This window comes from Taeniopygia guttata, chromosome 2, assembly GCF_048771995.1.
Source record: "Taeniopygia guttata chromosome 2, bTaeGut7.mat, whole genome shotgun sequence".
In the NCBI taxonomy this organism is placed as follows: Eukaryota; Metazoa; Chordata; class Aves; order Passeriformes; family Estrildidae; genus Taeniopygia; species Taeniopygia guttata.
The window spans coordinates 76,087,693-76,108,773 of NC_133026.1; the positions used below are offsets into that span (position 1 = coordinate 76,087,693).

The 21,081-nt window shown below is 36.1% G+C and overlaps 1 long non-coding RNA gene across 1 annotated transcript in view; it reads right to left on the reverse strand.

Annotated features, from left to right (window-relative positions):
* Positions 1-582: 582 nt before the first annotated feature.
* Positions 583-21,081, reverse strand: part of LOC140682352 (uncharacterized) — a 33,891-nt gene continuing 13,392 nt past the window's right edge. Inside the window, exon 2 of the long non-coding RNA XR_012053971.1 lies at positions 583-19,147. This is a non-coding gene — a long non-coding RNA (uncharacterized lncRNA). The remainder of the gene's footprint in view (positions 19,148-21,081) is intronic.

Here is a 21,081-nt window from a genome sequence, read left to right on the forward strand (position 1 = left end):
TTGCCCATGGGATGGACTTGCACTGGAGAAGTTCATGGAGAACTATCTCCTGTGGGAGGGACCCTGGGAGGGACCCTGCCCTGAAGCAGGGGGAAGACCCTTCTCCCTGAGCAGCAGCAGGAGCAATTACCATAACCCCCACCCACCCCCTGTCTGCCTGGGCCTCTGCAGGGGAGCAGGTAGGGTTGGGGAGGAGGTGGGGTGAAAAGGAAGTTTTGAATATTTATTTCACTTTTCATTATCCTGCTCTGCTTTTGACATAAAATGTGTGAATTTCTTCAGCCTAATTTTAAAGTATTCCTGTGGAACAATGTATCTTCTCTGATCATTTGTTAAATTATCTCATCTTTTAAAAGAATGAAGATTAAACGGGTCTCAGTCTTGCAATACACGGTTTTAAGGTATCTTCATGAATATCCAATATAATGTCTTCTATCTGACAGTTTCAAAGTTTATTATAGCAGGAGAAGAACAGTACCAGTATTGCAATTTAACCCCAGGGGGGAACTAAGCACCACACCACTAATCACTCACCTTTTCCTTATGGGGAGTGAGAGAAAATCAGAAAAGTGCGAAAATTGATGGATTAAGATACAGATCATTTAATAGGCAAAGCAAAAGCATGTACAAAAGAAAAGCAAAATAAATAACTAATTCACGACTTCCCATATCCAGTCATCCCTGGGAAAGAAGGGCTCTATTACACATAACAGCAACTTGGGAAGACAAATGTCCCTCTCTTTCTTCCTTCCTCACAGATTTTTGTGCTGAGCATGACATCATATGATACTGAAAATCACTTTGGTGATTTGGGGTCAGCTGTCCCAGCTGTGCCCCCTCCCAACAGATAGTGGACTCTCAACCTTATCACTGTCAGGGCAGTATGAGGAGTAGAAAAGCCTTGACTACGTAAGCCCTGCTCAACAATAATATGTTATCAACACTGTTGCCAGCACAAATACAAAACATGGCCCCATACTACCTAATGTGAAGGAAATTACTACAGCCAAACACAGGACAACCAGAGACATGGATATCAATAAAAAAAGGATTATTCCATCTTGGGTCTGTACAGAGTATAAAGTAATGAATGCAAGCTCATGCTGAGGATACTAAAGATTTATTAGTCATCAACTGCTTGTAGTCGAAATACTTCCTTCATCTTTACAATTAGCTGTCATTTCAGTTGTTTGATTCAGCCATGTCTTGAATTTGACTTTCACAGATTTAGCAGAATGAAATACTTAAAAGCTTCATAAACAGAGTTTTTGTTAAACTGGGAAACAGATGGAAGCCAGGAAGCAGTAAGTGTCAATGCAGCAACAAATTATTATATAGGCTGTCTCTTGAGACAATCTCATTGAGCTCAAACTCATTACCTTTACTTACACTGAATAATTATGCAGACTTAATTTCACAAAAGGCTACATACAAAATAGGATATTAAATGCCACTAATGAATGTAGAATCAGGCACATTGATAGAAACAGGAGAGCAATCACTGCTCTATGTTAGATTTGCTGAAACAAGCCAAATACTACTGTTTTAAACATACAGTCTCAGGTCATACATTTGAACCTTCCTTGCAGCCATTTTCTAAATCTTACTTGCATCCTAACTATTCAGCTCATTTACTTTGTGAATTATGTATTTTGCTTAAATCCACTTAAAACTGTGAAATCTTTGTGACATGATGAAGTAAAGGGGAACATATGCGAACATAGTGTTTATAATAGATTTTCCACATCTGTCTTTTATTAACAAAGTGTCGCTGTCGAGGCAGGACGGGAATGAAGAGACTTTGACTAGAAGGCTGCTGAGAGTAAAACTCTGATTTATTCAAAATACACTGCTCTTTTATACAGAGCTTCGTGAGGACAAACTCCATTGGTTCTGAAGTGAAAACAATCCACCGCATTGCTGCAAAGTGCTTGACTCACAGTGATAGAACTTAACTATAAACAATGTGACAAGAGAGATAGAGTATTATTTACATTCTTCTCCAGCTCTTTCCCAGGCTTCTGCCTGGCTAGAAACTCCCGTTTCTCTCTTTGACTGAATCTGAGTCCCACAACAAAGCACAAATATCATTATACGTGCAAAGTCTACACGATTAGATGACTCATTTAAGAGATCCTTGGCTTTGATTCATCAACAATAATCAACAATAATCAACAATAATATCACCAGTTTGCAACATGTTGTAAAAGAAGTTTTACTGAGGTAATTATAAAATATATTGGTGTTTTTTACAAATGATAAATTCTTGGGGTAGCTGTGCCCAAACTAACATGGTTGTAATGATCAAGGCTCTACCTAGACTACAGAAACATCACCCAAGCATAAGAAGGTATAACGAAAGGCAAAGCTTAACTGCAGTTGAATTTGGCTGTGGAAGAAAAGGACAGTGAAAGACAGGCTGAAATATTATGTTGTTATACCCAGAGAACTTTATTTGACAACAGACACAGAAATAGAACAAGTTCTTGCTAGCTCCTTTGTCTCTGTCTTTGGTGATAAATATGCCCTCAAGCCTTCCAGAACTCAGCCTCAAGGCAGTGTGGCATAGGGGAAACAACCCAGAGCAGAATAATTAAATAAGGACAACATAAGCTAACTGGAGTTCTACAAGCCCATGAAATCAGCTACATGGTGAGAAGGTACCCAGGATGGTTTAGAAGTGCTGGATGATATCATTGTGAGATCTTGGTTAAAAGCCAAGTTCCCTTAGGGCTGGGAAATATGAATTATGTCAACATTCAAGAAAATCAAGAAGGATCTGAGGAACTACTGATAGTTGTCCTGACCTTATTACTAGAGAAAGTAATACATCAGCTTTTCTTGGAAACAATTCACAAGGATAAGCAGGACAAGAAGGTGATAGAGAACAGTCAGTGTGGACCCTTGCCTGAAAGAGAAGTCAAAGTCCTTAATGTGAGACCCTCTCTATCCTAACCCAAACCCCACATTTTTTTCCCCTCTGGTTATGAGTATTGTGTTCTCTCAATAAATATACTTTTTTCTTTCCTCTAAAAGCTAGGATTTGCTAAATTTATAAGGTGATGCAGCTATCTCTAGCGTCTACATAGTCCAATTTATACCATTGTAACTAAATTATTTTGGGTTTTATGGTGAGAGATTTTCGTTTACAGTTCAAAAAGGAAAACATAATTTGATTTTTAGGGTTTGAAATGATTTATGTAGTATTTTCTGGCTGCTGTAATCAAAATTGAAGAACTTATACTCTATGCACAGTGATCTAAGATTCCATCTATAAACCTAATATAGCATACAGTAAAATATTGAACTATCAATCAAGAAATCGAGACACTGATGACTAAATTATACAAAATGTGAAAGATTAATGACTCAGATACTGAGGCTGAAATTTCAGGGTACTGTAAATATCAGAGAATTCAGCCTGCATTGATGCAAGTTTATAAATTCAGTTTACAAACATAGAGTCATGCAGAAAGAAGAAATATAAATATCAGGAGTAAAACATTTCTCCCCTCAGAAACATGCCCTTCCTATTCCATATTTTTACTAAGAATTCATTCCAAGACAGAAATGCTGAAATAAAACAGCACAGAACTAAAAAAATATATTTTAATTGGAGATATTTTCCATTGGCGCTGATAAATTAAAAAAAACCCCAAAATGTTACACACTGTGAACATTAGCTTTGCCTTCTGTACATTATAGACAAATTAGAAGCCAAATCATACCTGAAACTTCTTAAAAACTGCACTTCAAAGAAATTCTGACTAGTAGACCTAACTAGTCTTTAATTCATTTATAAGCATTGTTAATAGCTATTGCTTTCCATGGACCAAAATATCACAAATAGTTCTTCATGTATCAGAATAACGAGAAATACTGAACTATTTCAGTGTATAATAATATGACTTCATGGTCACTGATTCTTTATTTTTTTCATACCTTTCCTCTGAAAGTTTGATCTGTGAGGCAAGTGTTGTTTCTTCCTATATTTTGGCACAGAGAAGCTTGGCATTGAAGCAGAACTTCTACATGGTTCTGTTAGACAATGAATCATTAGGGGTTACTAAACCTAACTGAAAATATAACTGAACCACAGAAAACTTGTGTGAAATCTTTACTGGAAGTTCTGTCATGGGGCTGAGTGGGATTTAGTGGCTGGCATTGACATACAGTGGGTCATCATATTAACTTATCTACAAATTAACTTGACTTCTGCCATACAGAAAACTATGAGAATGGATATCACCCTTCTTCTGTACCCATCTGATCATTAGCAATCACTTTGTAATGGAAAATATTAATTAGTTAAGTCTCAGACTCTTTTGTTTAAGTCTTCCTTTAGCGTGTCAACCACAAATTCTCAAATTCCAAAACATCAGAAAAATGTTAAATAAGCATAAGAGAATTGTCCCTTTAAATGATAAATTGCCTTTTATGTTAGATCTGCCTTAAGGTAATTTTCTTCAGTGACATTGTGCTTGATCTGTTTTGATATTAACAACTTTCAGCAGTGGAAGTAGAGATTGAGGTTTTGAGCAGCAGAGAGCCATATGGTGCCATCATTTTTTAAACAGAATTCTGCACTGAGTTACATAGGCTGCCCTGTGTAAAACGTTGGCATACTTTGTGTACAATATGAGCTGAAGATATTTTCCAGCATGTTATCAATGTTTATCAGCACAAATCAATAAGGACACATTGAAAAAAGTTTATGAAATAATTTTAACTATAATATTTTGTATCAGTGTTGCACTTTATGGTATTTGTCCTTTTATTACCTCATTTTTTCTAAGAAAATTAACATTAGAAATCTGTCGGGGTTTAAGTTTGTTTTCTCTGAATTAAGCATATATATTAATAGATATATTCTTAAGTGAAAAACAAATGTAACATGTTACAGTCCTGTAAAGTAACAGAGAATCAGAATAAAGGAATAAACCCTTATTCTTTTATTGAAGGTTTTTATTTGACAGCTCTCCAATAACAGAGTTCCTACTTTAACTGTGATAATATGTCCTCCTATAATAAAAGACAACAGCGCTAACATTGAATATAATGTCAAAGTTTTAAGATTTAACAACCTGACTCAAAAGCAGTGAATAACTGTGAGATTTATACTTCTCAAATTATTAGCTGTTTAAATACAAAGACTGACATTTCATTTTTTGATAGAATCCCTAAGCATAATTGCGAACATAAAAGTTATTGTACAAAAATGCCATGTCATTTCCTTAAAGAAAGGAATGCCTTTAAATTAAAATATTTCTGAATAAACAAGAACTCCCTGTATAGAAGATGGTGAAGGGCCTTGAGGGGAAGCTGTATGAGGTCACTTGGTCTGTTCAGCTCGGAGAAGAGAAGGCTGAGGGGAGCCCTCGTTGCAGTTCCAACTTCCTCAAGAGGGGAAGAGGAGAGACAGACACTGATGTCTTCCCTGTGGTGACCAGTGACAAGACTCACAAGAATGGCGTGAAGTTGTATCAGGGAGGTTTAGGTTAGGTATTGGAAAAAGGTTCTTCACACAGGTGGTGGTTAGGAATTGGAACAGAATAAAGGAATAAATCCTTATTCTTTTATTGTAGGTTTTTATTTGACAGCTCTCCAATAACTTCATCCCCAGGGAAGTGGTTACACTGTCAGAGTTCAAGAAGTGTTTGGGCAATGCTCTTGGGCTTTTGGGGATGATCTTGTGAAGGGCCAGGGGTTGGACTTGATAATCCTTGTGAGTTTCTAAAAGCACAGCATAGTCTATGAGTCTGTGATATTTGAAGGGTGCACTGTGAAGTTAATTTTCTTAAACTTAGTAAGGTTCATTTATTTATCTAAACTGTGGAAGAAATATCTCAGATATGTCATTTCAGCAAAAAAAGACTAGTTACCAGGGGTCCAAAGAAAGACCAAATTTTCCACTGATATAAAAACCCCATGTCTGAAAAACATTTAAGAGTACATACATACCTCCATGCTGATGCATGGGTCTACCAAAGGTGCAACCAGTGAAGCACACAAAACAAAAGATTTGAATAAACACCATAGAAAGAATTGCAAGTAAAAAAAGAAGTGCTTAAGGATAAATATCTTTTAACCATAGCCAGACCCTAAGGAAATATGTTTTAGATTATACACATTCACATCCTCATATTTCCTTGTACTTTTTTCCTAAGAGTACTCCGCTGCAATATAAAGATTTCTCAAGTGAGAGTCATAGTCTTGTTCCCTGAACACATGAACTGTACTTTTATTTATCTCTCTTCAAACATAATTTTGAACTATCCCACAGGGTTTCTAATACATATCTACATAAACAATGGTTAGAGCTGTGAAAATAGCAAAGCCCAAAATAGATTTTACCTTTTCCAGCTATTTCAAGTTTCATTATCCATGTGAAACTAGTTTCAAAAACTCCTTTTATGGCTGAGAAAAAGACATCATTTCTCAAAGACATTTGATGTCCAGGATAAGTAGAAAAATTCTCTGCCTGAAGTTGACATTTCTTCTTACCTAAGTAAGGGCTTAAAAATTTCAATATCTAGTGACTAAATTTTAGAATATTTGCCAAAATTTTAGATGCGATGAATGGTAGGCTTTGAAGGTTATACCAGAGGGCTGTTTTTTGTTTAATAACTAGAATTCATCTTCTCTCTGCTTCACAACAAAGTCTATCTTTGATTCCACAGATAGTTCACACATAATAATTTTTAAAATACATTATGGTTATACCTAATGCTCTGCATGTGACTCTTAAACTGGCAAAAGTCATCTTCCACACTTTTGCATTGCAGAATAGTGTCTGTTAAGGTGTTAACTCACTTGAAGAGAATGATCCTGGTAAAGTTTTGTGGACCCAAAATTGGAAACTTACCTTCCAGCATAGTATATCTCTACTAAAAAATTTTAAAAAATTAAATTTTAAATATCTTCACTTGTTTGGTTCCCAAAAAATAGAGTTCAGATCAAAATACAACACTAGAAGAAGGTGCTGTAACATATGACAGCTGCTGGCAGTGGCATGGTCTAACATTATTTTACAAAATTTTGTAGTCTGTGAATTTATTTCTGCATGAACACAAGGCATTACTCAAGCAGGTTTGGCTCACTAATTTCATATTCTTAGAGATCCATAGCAAATTTCAACATATACCTCATAGCATCAAATTGCACCAATATTGCCATTTGCATTCTGAACAGCAAGTTCCGATTTTTCTTGCTGTTCCTTCCTGTTTCTTGAACTGGATAATATATTTAGGTAGCACATACTGAAAAACATACTGAAATGTGTGTTACGTTTTGTTTAATATATTAACTTAAATACAAGTCTCACAAAAAGGCCACAATAATTATTTACACCTTCATTTGTAATGACATACATTTAAACATTTTTCTCATTAAGCATGTTTTTCATTAACTATATTTTTTGTATAAGAATACTAACATCTGTTCTTTTCTCCTAAAATTTACATAGTTGCATGGCAACTGAGACATGACTGTCCCTCAGTGACTATGCTTGGTAAACTATTCAAAAATGCCAAAAATTGGCTGAAACATTAGACTTCTGTCACACACAACTGCTATGCAACTACACGCACAGCGGCAACACCTAACAGTGACCTATGGATAATTCTTCCTTTTAACACATCCCTTCTTCTAGGAGCAGCCAGACTAGTAGTCTAAATCTCTGACTAACAAAAAAGTGTTAATTATCTTTTAAGTGTTAAGCCTTTTTTTTTCAGAAAAAAATTCATTAAGAGGTCCTTACTTTTTCAGCCATAGAAAATCTTTTCCTATACAGCTGAAAACATAGAGCACCGCAACTAGTTACTTGATCATGGTCAGTGCATCAGCTGAATGGCATATAGTCAAAATAAATTTCCGTTTTTTGAAACAGAAGCTAATCCCTATGTTCTGTTAGGTTTTGAAGCCCAGCCAAGTCAGGAGTTGTAACATGGCTTGTTCCATTCTGCAGAGTGTAAATATTTACTTGCTTACAGTACATTTATGCCATAAAGACCTATGTAGGCAGTTTCAGGATGAAGAAGGGATGAATAATTAATCAAAACATTGAAAAAATGGGACAGTAGGGTTTTTGGGTTTTTTTTTTAAGTAAAAGGAGTTAACAGTAGCATCACAGGTCACTGAGGGAATCTGTGCCATTCAACATAATTTCAAAAGGAATGAATGACAAATTTTGTTATTGATGCTAAGCTACTAAAGGTAAATCAGGATCAAGAGAAGAATTTCAATTTTTTTTCTAATAATTACAGATTAGATTCACTTTAAATAAATGTCAGATGCTGTCCATTGGATAGGTTACATATAAAAAGGTGGTATTTTGACTGAAAGCTCAGATGAAAACTTAGAACTATAATAGAGAGATATAAAATATTGGCTCACTATTCAGAAGCTATCAAAAGAATCATTTTAAAGCCAGAAGCTGTTGAGAAAGAAAAAGGAAACAAGCGGATTTATGACACACTATGAATCCCTGGTTCAGTAGCATCCTGATTGCTGTGTGCTGTTATGGGTACTCATCCCCTACCTCTGAAAAAGGATTCAAAGGAATTTTTGAAGATGTACAGAGAAGGGATTACAAGAGTGACTTGAAATGGCTTCTGTGCACTGAACAGTGGAAATGGAAGAAAATATAACTAAAGGAGATATGAAAGAGGTCTTCATGGTCATGAAGGGCAGTGCAAAAAGTAGAAATCTATTTTTCACTGTCAGTTCCAAAAAAAAGAATTAGGTAATATCAGATGAAACTAATGGATGTCAGTTACAAACAAAAGTCTTCTCATGATGGATAAGTAATCTGGAAAAAAGCCAAAGGGGACTGAAGGCAATAAATTCTTGTAAGTGTTGCAAAAGCAATTTGATTTTTTCCTCCAAGGATTGGAGGGCTACTAAGCACAAGGATACATACTCTCGTGTATTTGGAACACTTATTGTGGTGAGCAAAACAGAATCAACTTGGGGAAAATTATTTTAATTTATTACCAATTAGAAATTGAGTTTGGTGGTCAGAAACAAACCTCTCCCCTTCTTCCCAGGCTTGACTTTATCCCTTTACTCCAGACTCCTCTACCTTGTTTTCCAGAAGCAAAGCAGGGGTGATAAGGAATGTGGGACTGTGGTCACTCTGTAAGAGCTCCTCTGTGTCGTTCCTTCCTCCTCATGGTTTTCTCTGCTCCAGCATGGGACCTTCTCACAGGCTATAATTCTTCATGAACCTCCGTAGACTGGGCTACAGTCTCTCAGTAAAAGACTGGTCCATCTTGGGTCCCAACGGGTTGCAGTCCTTCAATTTTCAAAATGTTTCAGCTGTATCTTTCAAGTGTTACACTGGAAAGGACCATGCTTTCTTCTCCAACAGGTGCTATTCTCTGTTTTGTAAGGCCAACGGCTTAGTCAGCCAACCTAGATAGCAAGGCTACCATAAATGTTTCATAAAGTACTTCAAACAGGATCTAGAACACAAGTCAGAAAAATTCTGAAAGTTTTTCTTACAAAACCAGAAACCATGAGGGGTTTTTTCCACACCTCATTTTTGGTTCCTGTATGGTTACAGTTTTTATTTTCTTCCATGCTAATGAAAACTTGTGTCTTGTTTCTTTACATAGAAATGTCTTTAAACTCAATTGAAAAGACTGAAAATTATATGAGTCTCAATGATAATATTGAAATAGCATTAGTACATGTTTTTCAGTTTAAAAATGAGGGCCTTAAATCCCTTCTTTTAGGTTGGGGTTTTTGTACAACCATAGGGATAAAAACAGAGATCATAGAGATTTTTAGTTTCTTGCAGTAGCGTTCCCGAGTTACATCCTTACTAATGGTACAGGAATAGAATGGAGGGGTAGGAAACAAAAATGTGCTCACTGAAAAAGTGCATCTTTCCATGGACATGATAGTTTCAACAGGCTGGCAGGGTAACTGCAGTCCCAAGCACAACAGGATTCAATTTCAAAGCTATTAAGTGAGATTTATCTTTTCTTCTCTGTTGATCTTTGCATCTGCACACAATCACATACACAAACAGTGCCCTGGGCTTCTTCACCTTCTCAGTTCCTATCTACCACACACAAAATATTTGGAGAAGAAAGGGAGAAACGCAGCTGACACAGTATAATGTTTCCCCCTTGTTATCCCCACCAGAGGCTTCCATAACCATGGATCATACCAGTGTTGAGCACAACATCCATAGCTGATCCTGTATTTTTAGTAAGATCAGCTTAGATATGAGGTGCATGTTCCCATGCTGAAGAACACTACCATCTTTTAAGTACGTGTGGATTAATCTCATCAGTTGCTTATCCAGGATTTGATTGAACAGCAACACACTTTGCCATCAGCTAGAGAAGAAATCCTTTGACTGGGTTTTGACCTGAAATCTAAGGCAAATCTCTTTGTTCACTTATCTGAAGTTGATTAATTTCATTATTGATTGCTGCAGTTTATTTACCACAGCTACAATATCACAGGTTAATTCTACTTGCTGTAGTCGTGATGCTGTATCTCCTAAATTATTGACTTTTGTGCATGCTACTCTTTCATTTTGTTTACTTACAGTAATAAATCTTCAACTTGGTTTAAAAATAAACTGCTTAAGTGATTTAAATTTCACTCCAAGGGAAAAAGCTTACAACTACCACAAATTTTCCCCCAAAGTAATGTTTCTTTCTAGTATGCTTAGTGCCCCGTTTGCTTCAGAGGTTATAGTATACTTTACGCAAGAACAATTTTTTTAATATGTACATGACTGCTGTAATAAAAAAGACTAGCTAAGTTATTCACAGTTCTTTCAAAGACCTCCAACTTGATTTCACTCTGCTTTGTCTGAGTATTTATTGAAATTCATGAGGATCCCATGGCTGGAATATTTTTGCTCTCAGTGTCTACTTCTGCTCTCTTGTACTACTCAAGACCCATGTTGTGGGGGCAGGAAAATATGCTACTTGGAGCTGATGTCACTAAGCTCAGAAAATCCTGCACTAAAGAAACCTAGATTCTGAACTTCTATAATTTGCTATTTTTATTTCTATTAAAATGCAATGAGTGAGTATTTAATCACCCAGTGCTTGATGTAAAGATTATAGATCTTTGTTAGGCCACAAAACTGACTATTCCTTATTTTTAAATTGTTATTGAAGCAAAAAAATGTTGGCAGCAAAGGGAAGCTAAGCTTCTTATTGTGTTTGTAGATAATAAAATGATGCATCTATGTCCTGAATATCATTGCTTTTAAATGCCATTCTGATTTCTTTACACTCAGAAAAGTCATGTCTCTACACATAGCTAAAGAAAATTATGTAAAGACTTCCCAGGATTTACATTGTCATATCAGTTCAAGAGCCACCACAATGAGCAGTTAAACATCATCTTTCACAGGTTAACAATGCATATGTACAAATGCCTACTTTCAGAAAGAATCAGCCCAATGTAATATTTTATTAAACACAGTAACAAGCTGCAAAGTTACAAAAATTTATATATAGATATTTTACCTAACACATTGATTTCACAAACTGTCTGTAAAGGTCTCTGCTGGAGGTATATTTGAAGTCACATTGTAAAACAATTTAACACAGACTGTGACTTTTAAAAGTTTAAAATATTACATAGAACTCCATTCTTTTTCATTAAATTTTTACATATTAGTAAAAGATTTCACATGAAATTGAACCAAAAAAATAGACTTTATTTTCAGATTTGTCTACTTGGCCTAAAAGGGTCAAGGATCAGACAAAATAAAAGATCATAGAAAGTATACAGTATAAACATTTAAGAATAATTAACCAGACATGTGCTTCTCATGGCAGCAGGCTTCTCCAGCAGCAGGCCCAAGCGCTCAAAGCTGGGCTGGATCACAGATGGTCTGGAGCACAGGCAGTTAAACCAAGGATCCTCAGCACTGTCTTAGGAGTCCTGGCCAAGGATGAGCAAATAAGTTTTCGGTAAAGAGTTTCTAGCACAGCCTCTTCATGCTGAGACCAGTAGTTTTCTATAAGGCAATTGCTTTTCCCCCAGAATTCCTATTGGAAAAGCTGAACATGAAAGCAATCATTTTCAAAAAGCATGAAATTTTTGAAGGTGTATTGGAAAAAGTAACCAGCTGTGATTCATCCTATGGAATTGTGGATCCATTTTTTTAAAGATCTGTATAATTGTTGGAAAATCTGATCACACTTAGGGACTGAGAAGTAATGAGTTAATACTGACTGTAAAGAGGATGACCACTACAGAATGAAAAAAAAGAAAACCTATACCACTGCGCAAGTCAGACGAGATAAATAATTAAAGCCACTGATTTTCTTTGAGAACTATTCTGTAAGTTAAGTCATATTTATCATGTATTCTGGTTTACAGCAGAAAGTTAGTGAAGTCATATAGCAATTGAACTGGCACTGTTCAGGGCATTGGCAGACCAGATAAAGTAGCATGAATGTTCTCTTCAAGATGCTATTTTACCAGCCTCATTTAGAATTAATACAGATTGTCTCAGATGAATAATCCCCATAAGTGTTTCCTATACTTGTGTACTCAAATGGGAGAGTACCTTCACTCATTTTCTAAGCATATCTATTTTGTACTTTTCAAAGGCCTATTTTGTCTCTAAAAAAGTCATCCATTTGGCTATACCAAATCTGTAAACTTAAATTCTACCATGTTAATCCAAAATACGGGTGACTTTTTAAGATATATTAACATATAAACATGTAATAGTTAAAAAAAATGCTGTTCTAATATTTTGTGTACTTTTATGAGTCTATTTGTCCAAAAATTTTAGTTAATAAAATATAATGCCACCTGCCTCCGAGAACTCTCATTTCCTTCAGTTTAAGTAGAGGCTTCAAATTGTTTTTTGTGGTTTTTTTAGAGCTCTAAACTTGCTATGAGCTCTTATCTTCTCAAATGCCTTGAAATACATCTAACGGTGGATCTGACCCTCTTGGCAAATTTCAGAAAGAAATTTTAGGTATTGGAATGAGAAAGTGTGTAGTGGGGTACATTGCACTCATAACACCCAAGGTCTTCCACAGGGTGAAAAACCTCTGTATATTTTTCTTTCCTAAACATAATTTTAGAGAAACAGAATAAAAACAAATGCATCCTACAGTTCATTGATGGCTTTTTAAACAAATGACACATAGCAGGGTAACATCTGAATGGAACAGGTTCAGTATCCACAACACCAAATTTTAACATCCCATTTAAATAGCTGCTGTTTCCAGGGTGATTTTTCCAGGCTCTTGAGGGCACTACTTTCTGGCCCTGTCTGTCCTGAGCCCAGGGCATCACTCCACCCCATTCATGATCCAGACCCCATGTCATGTCAGCCCTTGGAATATACGCACTGTCTGTGCTACATCTCAGGGCCCTGAGGTGGTTCCTGGGGCTCTCCTGGGTGGGTGACAGTAGGGCCTGGCAGCCAGGACCTGTCCCACCCCCAGCCAGGAGTGGCTCCAGCTCTGGCAGAAGAAAACACAAGCCTACATACTACATATTGCCCTCAACACTCAGGGATCAGGACCTGTCTGTCTTTAATATTTTGGCACGTGTTAGTATTATTTTAACTGGACTAATGGAAATTCTATCTTTATTTTCAATATTTCTGTTAATATGCTAATTTGCTCACTGTAAGTTGCTCGCTTCCCATACCAGCAGGGCTCCAGTTTTGTCCTCAACAGGGTTCTGAATTTATCAAATGCATTTGATTTTCTTTGGTGCTCTGCTACAGCGCGCTTGGGCTATGCTTTCTCCCTTTCCAGGGACCCCTGTGACCGAGATCTGGTAAGTGTGGTCCCTCCTTCCTGCCCTGATGGGGCTGGCAGAGAGCCAGAGAGCCCTCCTGTCCTGAGCCTAGATAAGGTCCTGTCCCTTCCTGGTTCTCTCTCTTTTCCCCTTCATCTCATGGAATAAACAGCTGGACAACTACATGGGGGAATTGGAGCCTCTTTTGAATCTTTGCCCAACTCCTGATGCGCCTTCCCTCAAGGTCCCGTATATTGGGGTTAGCCTGGTGATTTGGGGGCTGAGAGGGATAGGCGCATCAGTGCTCTAATTTTAAATTTATTGTAAATACACTACTGTTGCTAAACATAAGTGAATGCAAAAGCTGATATCCAGCCAGCCTAGCATTACCTAACTGACATTCAACTTCAGACACCTCACATGGGAGTCATATTAAAATACCTGTCTAAATGCACATACAGTTAAAAACCTCTGGGCTGGTTAGGGATTAAAAAAAATAAAATTTTTTAGCCATCTATCTGGCTTTTAGAAGACTTCTGAATGCAATAAAATTAGCATTCACTAGAAATGTATTTCCTGAAAAATTCTTGAGATATCAGTCAGGTAAGGTGCTGCAAAGCTGTTGTTTATTCCACTATCCATAATTCATAATCCAGTACAAGAATTTTACTGCAATTCATGTCTGTTCAAGCTAACATGTAAAACCATAAATTTTTCAGGAGTAAACAATTAAAATTTTCAGCTCCTTCCTCCTCCACTTGACAAATTATTTTGATAAGAAAGAAGCCTGCAAAATTTGGTCAGCCCTAGAGTGACATCTACAGCTCAGAAATATGTGCAAGAGAAGCAAAATTTACATCCACTCATCAAGCTCTAACTAGGAAAAAGGAGCATACTAATGATGACTGATCTATAAATTTAAGATATAAAGAAGGAATACATTTTATCACAAAGCTTCCTGATGGCCAGGCATCAACAAAAATACCTCAGCCCACTGTCAATTCAACTCTTTTACCAGTAGGTTCCCAACTCTATTATTTCCTTGCAAGTCTAGGAAGTTTTCATCTTGGACTAGGAAGAGAATATTGATTAAGTGTAGCCATGAAATTATCAGATCTGGAGAATAGAGTCATCTGAGTAATCTTTTTGGACAGAAAAAATAATAGAAATTATAGCCTGAGCAGGAATGCAAAACATTCAGTGCAATTATTGTAAGCCAACAAATCTTTACATCATCCTTGTAGATAAAATTCCACCACACAGTGATTGTTCAGTCTACAATACTGCTTCAATGATAATTAGCAGAATCAAGAAAACAAAGTTTGATTTTTTTTGTTCTAAATGTATTATGTTAATTAAAAGCTATTTTATAGGATAGATGTCTTTTCATCTCATTAACATAAGCAAACACTAAGAATTTTTTTTAGAAAAGGTTAGTAGGCATTTCAGAAAGAGGAAAGTATTTAATATTGGCTTTAATACGGAGAGTAAACAAAAGAATTCCACCCTGTTGATCAGGTCAATATTATAATTGATAAATTTGATCTGATGGTGTTTCTGGAATTGTATATATGACATTTTAAACCTGAAGATTTCAGCAATAGAATAAAATTTAGTCATATGAAATGGATTAGTATGCTGAAAGTAAGAAAAGCTGTAAAGCTCATTAGAAGATAAGAGATGCTGGTTGTATGACAATTCATTATCTCTTTAGGCACACTAATCAATGATAATTAATTTGGAAATTTGAGTCTATTATAGGTCAACTAGCTTTGAAATATGATTCCCAAGTTATATTTTTGCTAATATTAGGTTGTGAACAGTCAGTGCAGTAGTTTACTTACAGAAGATTGATAATTCCTTTGCATCTTGTTAAAACAGCTGTAGAAAAATTTACCATGGCCTATTAAAACATTTCTGAAAGAAAAAATTTGATAGGTTTTTCCTTTGGAAGTTCCTTTGGCTTGCTTTTTATGCTTTCAATTTTGTTAGTCTTTCAGTATCTAGAAAAGTAAAATTCTGACTTTTGTGTATCAATTATATTGTCCATGTGTGAGGATTTGCAGAAGGATACAGGTAGGAAGAATTATTTTTAAAGGTGACAGAAAAGATTGGAGGAAGAATAGGGGAAGTACCACAATAAATAAAACATTTGCAATAGACTTACTCTCCTTGTCCGAGAAGAACAGATGGTTTTAAAAGATTTAAATATTGTGGACATGACAAGTTTATTCTTACAGAACATAAGTCAGAGATAAGCCAGTGTGAGTGAAGGTGAGATGAAAATAATAATTCATGACGACTACTTTGTGTCATTTTAACAACATAGCCTTAAATATGTATGTGTCTTAAAATTCAGAATAGATATAGAGCTCACTCATTTGGATGCACTCTAGTTCAAATTAGGTAGGCTGCTGTATCTATCATCTTTAAAATCAACCAAAAAAGTCTGAATATGAGACAATATTTCTATTTTTTCAATGCTGATGCAGGCAATGGTTACAAATTAAAGTGCAGAAAATTCTATTTAAACATCAGAAAAATAATTTTAACTGTGAGGTGTGGGAATCCAGGGCTTCCCTCTGTCTGCCCTGGAAGGCCTGGGACCCTGGCAGGGGGTCAGGAACCCCTCTGTACAGAGCCCCGAGAGACACTGTCTCTGATCTCTGTCCATGGAAATAAGTTTTCAATCTTACAGGATGAATTACCAGCTCTGAGTGTTTGATATGAGTAATAATTAAGTGTGTCACGGTTGCAAAAGTAAAATTTTAGTTTCTAGATTATGGGTCCAAAGGGACAAGATGGAGGAAATTGGGTGTGTCTTGTCCTTTTCCTCCTTCTTCATGCCCTCCATGTTTCACTGTAGCATTGACATTTTTCTATTGGTTTAGGCTGGGGGCACACTGTTCAACGTAGAGATAGATATTGGCACATTATTGTAAATATAGCACACATAGTTTCTGGTATATAATGTTTGTAACATCCCACTGGGGGCAGAGCCCCGCACGCTGCCCTGCAGGACAGACCTGTGGCAGGGCAGCAGAACATGTTAGAGATAAGCAAGAATAAATAACCTTGAAAACAGCACAGATAAATTATGGCTTCTTCTTCGGCAACGGGGCAGAAAGAGACTTTCTACAATCTCGGAATCATCAATACCCACAGATTCCGACAGTGAGGGTGATGAAACACCAGCCCAGTGAGACTGGGGAGTCTCTGCCCTTGGAGATACTCAGAGCCCAGCCAGACACAGCCCTGCACAACTTGATCTAGTTGATCCTGTTTTCAGCAGAGGACCCTTCCAACATGACTCTATGACTCTGTGTTATAAAGCACTTTTATTGGACAGGGCAACATTTTTGTCAGATGAACATTTCCAGAAGCTGTCATCTATTTTTATTTACTGCTCAGGTTTAGGAAGGTTACATTAAAAATAGTCCTTCCAATAACCAAGACAACTGTACATGTTTTCTTGCAACCACATTTTTAAAAGGATGTTAATTTAGATGTTTTTCTGGATACATAGATGTATGAAATTACTTTTCAAACTATTATTTTTAATCCAATTGGTATTCATGCTCCCATAAGAGTGGTGTGAACATGTACCTGATTTATTTTAATAGCAACTGCTTAACACAGATGAAAAAGATATTTTTGATGTATTGCTCAGTACTATTCCTGCAAGACACAAAGTCTCTGGGGAAAATGAGAGGTACTCCAGAGAAGCTGAAATCCATTTTATATAGCTAAATGTGTGGAAATTGTATCTTCCTACAAAAAGCACACACAGTCATGCATTTCTGATAACCCAAGATGTTTCCTATATCTCTGTAGAGGAAACTGAATTAAATAGATGCTACTGAATTTAACATGAAATTGTATGGGACTAGGGCAGCACTTCATTCCAATGGAGAAAATTAGCTACTTTAAAAAAGCTACAGAGAAAACATCAAGGAAAGCATGTAACGAAAAGTGTGTGGAGAAAATGCTTTTATTTTCTTTGGCTTATTCTAGTTGGTTTTGTTGCGGGTTTTTTGATTTATTTGTAGTTTAACCATTTTTAAAAAAAGATTGCAACCATGATTTGTCTTGAATGCTATGAAAATACAAACCCATGACAGTCAAGAATATCTTTCAGATAGAATGAAACTACAAAAACACATAGTTAACAATTTATATTATTTATGGACAACACATTTTACTTAGTGAAAAATTTTTTCTAGTTGTAGTGAGCTAACCATATGAAATCTCAGATTATGCTATGTTATGAGCAAGTAATGCTAGTTTTGCAGCAATTATAACTGGTCTGTTAATTTTTAATGTAACAATTCATTCCCACAAATATCACTTGCCTTGGAAAACTAGTGTTGATTAACAATGGAATTATGTATTTCATTAAAAATAAAAATTTATATTTCAGTGATGAAGATAAGCATCTATTGTCTTCCCTTGTATTTTATATAAAGTACTTTTCAAATGTTGGGAAAAAAAAAAAAAAAGGTTTGTTTGTTTCTGGATTGTTTCCTTACTTCTTTTAGGTCATAGTGAAAAAATGAAATATATAGCAGGCTGTCCATAGATGCTTTTTGAATCAGTCCTATCAAAGACTAAGTAGCAATAAAGTATTTGGGTTAAAAAAGATACACACTCATACTAAAGATTACAGTTCTCTTCATAAATAAGACAGACAGTGAACTGGCAGTTAAAACTTTTCAGGACATTCTCCCACATTACTTTGGCTCAGTATAAGGAAAGTAAGAAGAAAAGGGTAAACAACAATCAAAAGTTGAATAGTTCATGTTCCTACAAGAATCTGGATCAAGTATAAGAGCTTTACACCAACTTTGATTGTCTCGTGTGCTGTAAAGTGAAAGTTAAAAAATTGTTAATATTCCTTGTCTGGTCATCTTGATAACTTTCTACTGAGAAATGAATCATTTAATAGGATGAAATCAGTAGAAATTCATTATATGGATTTTAGTAAAGCTTTTGACACCATCTCCAGTTGCTATTCAAAGATCCTTATAGGATGTGCCCACTATTTTCAAGGCACCTTGATTTCAGGTAGGAGTCTCACTCTGGTTCGATTACTCACCACTCTTACCATACTGCTCATCAGACTCACGCTATCAGCAATTCGAAGACTTGCCAGACCATGGCAGGAGAAATAAGCCCAGTTTAGTACTCACCACACAACCAAGGATATTAGCAAGCTGCAGCAAATGCCCAAGAGGCCCTGGTGAGCAGGCAGACAGAACACAGATTTCGTAAGGAAATGCTGCACAGCTGACTTGAGTCACTCTGGAGAAGAAAGGTCGATGAGGCTGCATCCTGCTCTGTTCAGCTGTCCTTCAACATCCTCAAGAGAACATAGCCAGGCTCATCTCAGAGCTTCACACTAAGGTCACAAGAAGCCAGAAAAGATGCTTAGTTAATATCTGCAACCAATGGAACAAAAAGGAACACCTGGCCTCCTGGTGATCTCATGATGAAAGACAGGGAAAAGCCCAAGGACCACAAAGGTTTCTTTTTCCTCAGTTGTTGCTGGAAAGATGTGCTTTTGGATCGCCGAGGTGCATGCATCTGGTAGCAGAGTGGGAGTGAGCAAAGAAGCCTGAAGCCTTTCCTCTCTTGAAAGGAAATTCAACTCAGAGATCACTAGATGCTGTTATAGCAGGGCAATACCCATGCTGGTAAGATTAAAAATTTTGCATCTCTTATGAGCTATTAACTGGAAGCAAGACCTGCTAGTATAAATTTGCAAAGATGTGACACAGTAAAACATATAAACTGTAAACATATAAATTGTAAGATTGTAGTGAATGTCATCTAGTAAAGCATCAGCTTCTTCCCCTGCCCTGAAAATGATAATTCTAAGCATTTTTATAGGTGTGATCAAGACAGTTTTGCCCCATTTTTCATAAGTCACATGAGATTTTGATCTCATTTGTACTAAGGTAGATCTCTCAAACACAGTACAGGTGAAATACTGTAGACAGAAGTTTCACTTTAAATGAAAGTTACATTCCAATACTGCATTAAATGCACCTAAATCCAGTACCACAAAGTAGTAAACAATTTAGGTCAGCCACCTTAGATAGCCATAGCAGTCCGTTCCAAACAAATTTCAGCATTTATGAGGACACTCAGCTGAGTATTTGCCCTGCTTGTTATTTGCATCAAACACTATTGTTGCCAGAAAAATAAGCAGCATCCAGTTACCCCATGTGTGTCAAACAGAGAGACTAGCAGCACAGTTTTGTTGATTTGTTAGTCTGCTTTAACAGGACACATCTTCAGTAGCACTGATTTATACAAAGCATTTGTGTTGTGCTTTTGAATATTATTTTGTATCTGTTATGGCAGACATACAAAAAGTCAAATAAGTCTTTGTTTGATTAAAAACAACTTCTATTGAAAGATACATAAGCTTTGTCTGCACAAAGACTTACACTGTTAGAAACAAACAGAAGCAGAAGAGAACGTTATTCCTATTTTTATGCAAAATCTGTGCCTTCGGCCAGTCATTGTACACAAAGGCCACAAGATGGTAGTCTTGTCTTGAAAAGTTATATGCTGACTTGTTTTTTTTATATAAGGCTGTCCTCTTTGTGGCATCAGAGATTTTCAGTTCCTATCCTCCTATCCTATTTGTCTGAAATAACTTCTCATGTACAAGTAAAATTCAAGCCAATAGTGTCTAAACCTCAGCTCAGTTTTCAGCATGGAAGCACGATATATTTTTAGGAAAATTAATGTTTCCTATATGTCTAGTAATTTTGGGAAATTCAGAAAATTAGTGCAGCTAAGAAAAAACACTGGTATTTTAGTGAGATAATGCTCTTTACTAGGCTGAAATTCATTATTGTAGTTTTGGCCTAGGTCTGATTGTTTCTTATGGTAAAAATAACTATGATGGATTATCTGTAATAATCAACTACTTCAGCTTCCATAGTACTAAAAATATACTGAGCATCAGCAATTTTAAAAATCTGGGAGATATTAACAAAGGTTTGATATAATCAAGCATTTAATTAGAGGATTCTAATATCAGTTTTCAAGGTCCATGATTTATTCTAGCTGTTACTAGTTCTAACTAGATAGAGTAGCTGATATCTTCTTCACATGTCTTGACCACTAGGTGATACAGTTTTATATAAGAAAAGGTGGAATTAAAATACATTGTATGAAATAAGTATAGAAAGGCAATTCTTACATCTGTATTCTAAACTAACCCCCTAAAGGTACATGTGCTTTGAAGGGGGAAATGGGCAAGTAAAAGTTCACGAGAGTTTGATTTCTATTCTGGCTCTTAATGCCACAAAGCTGATG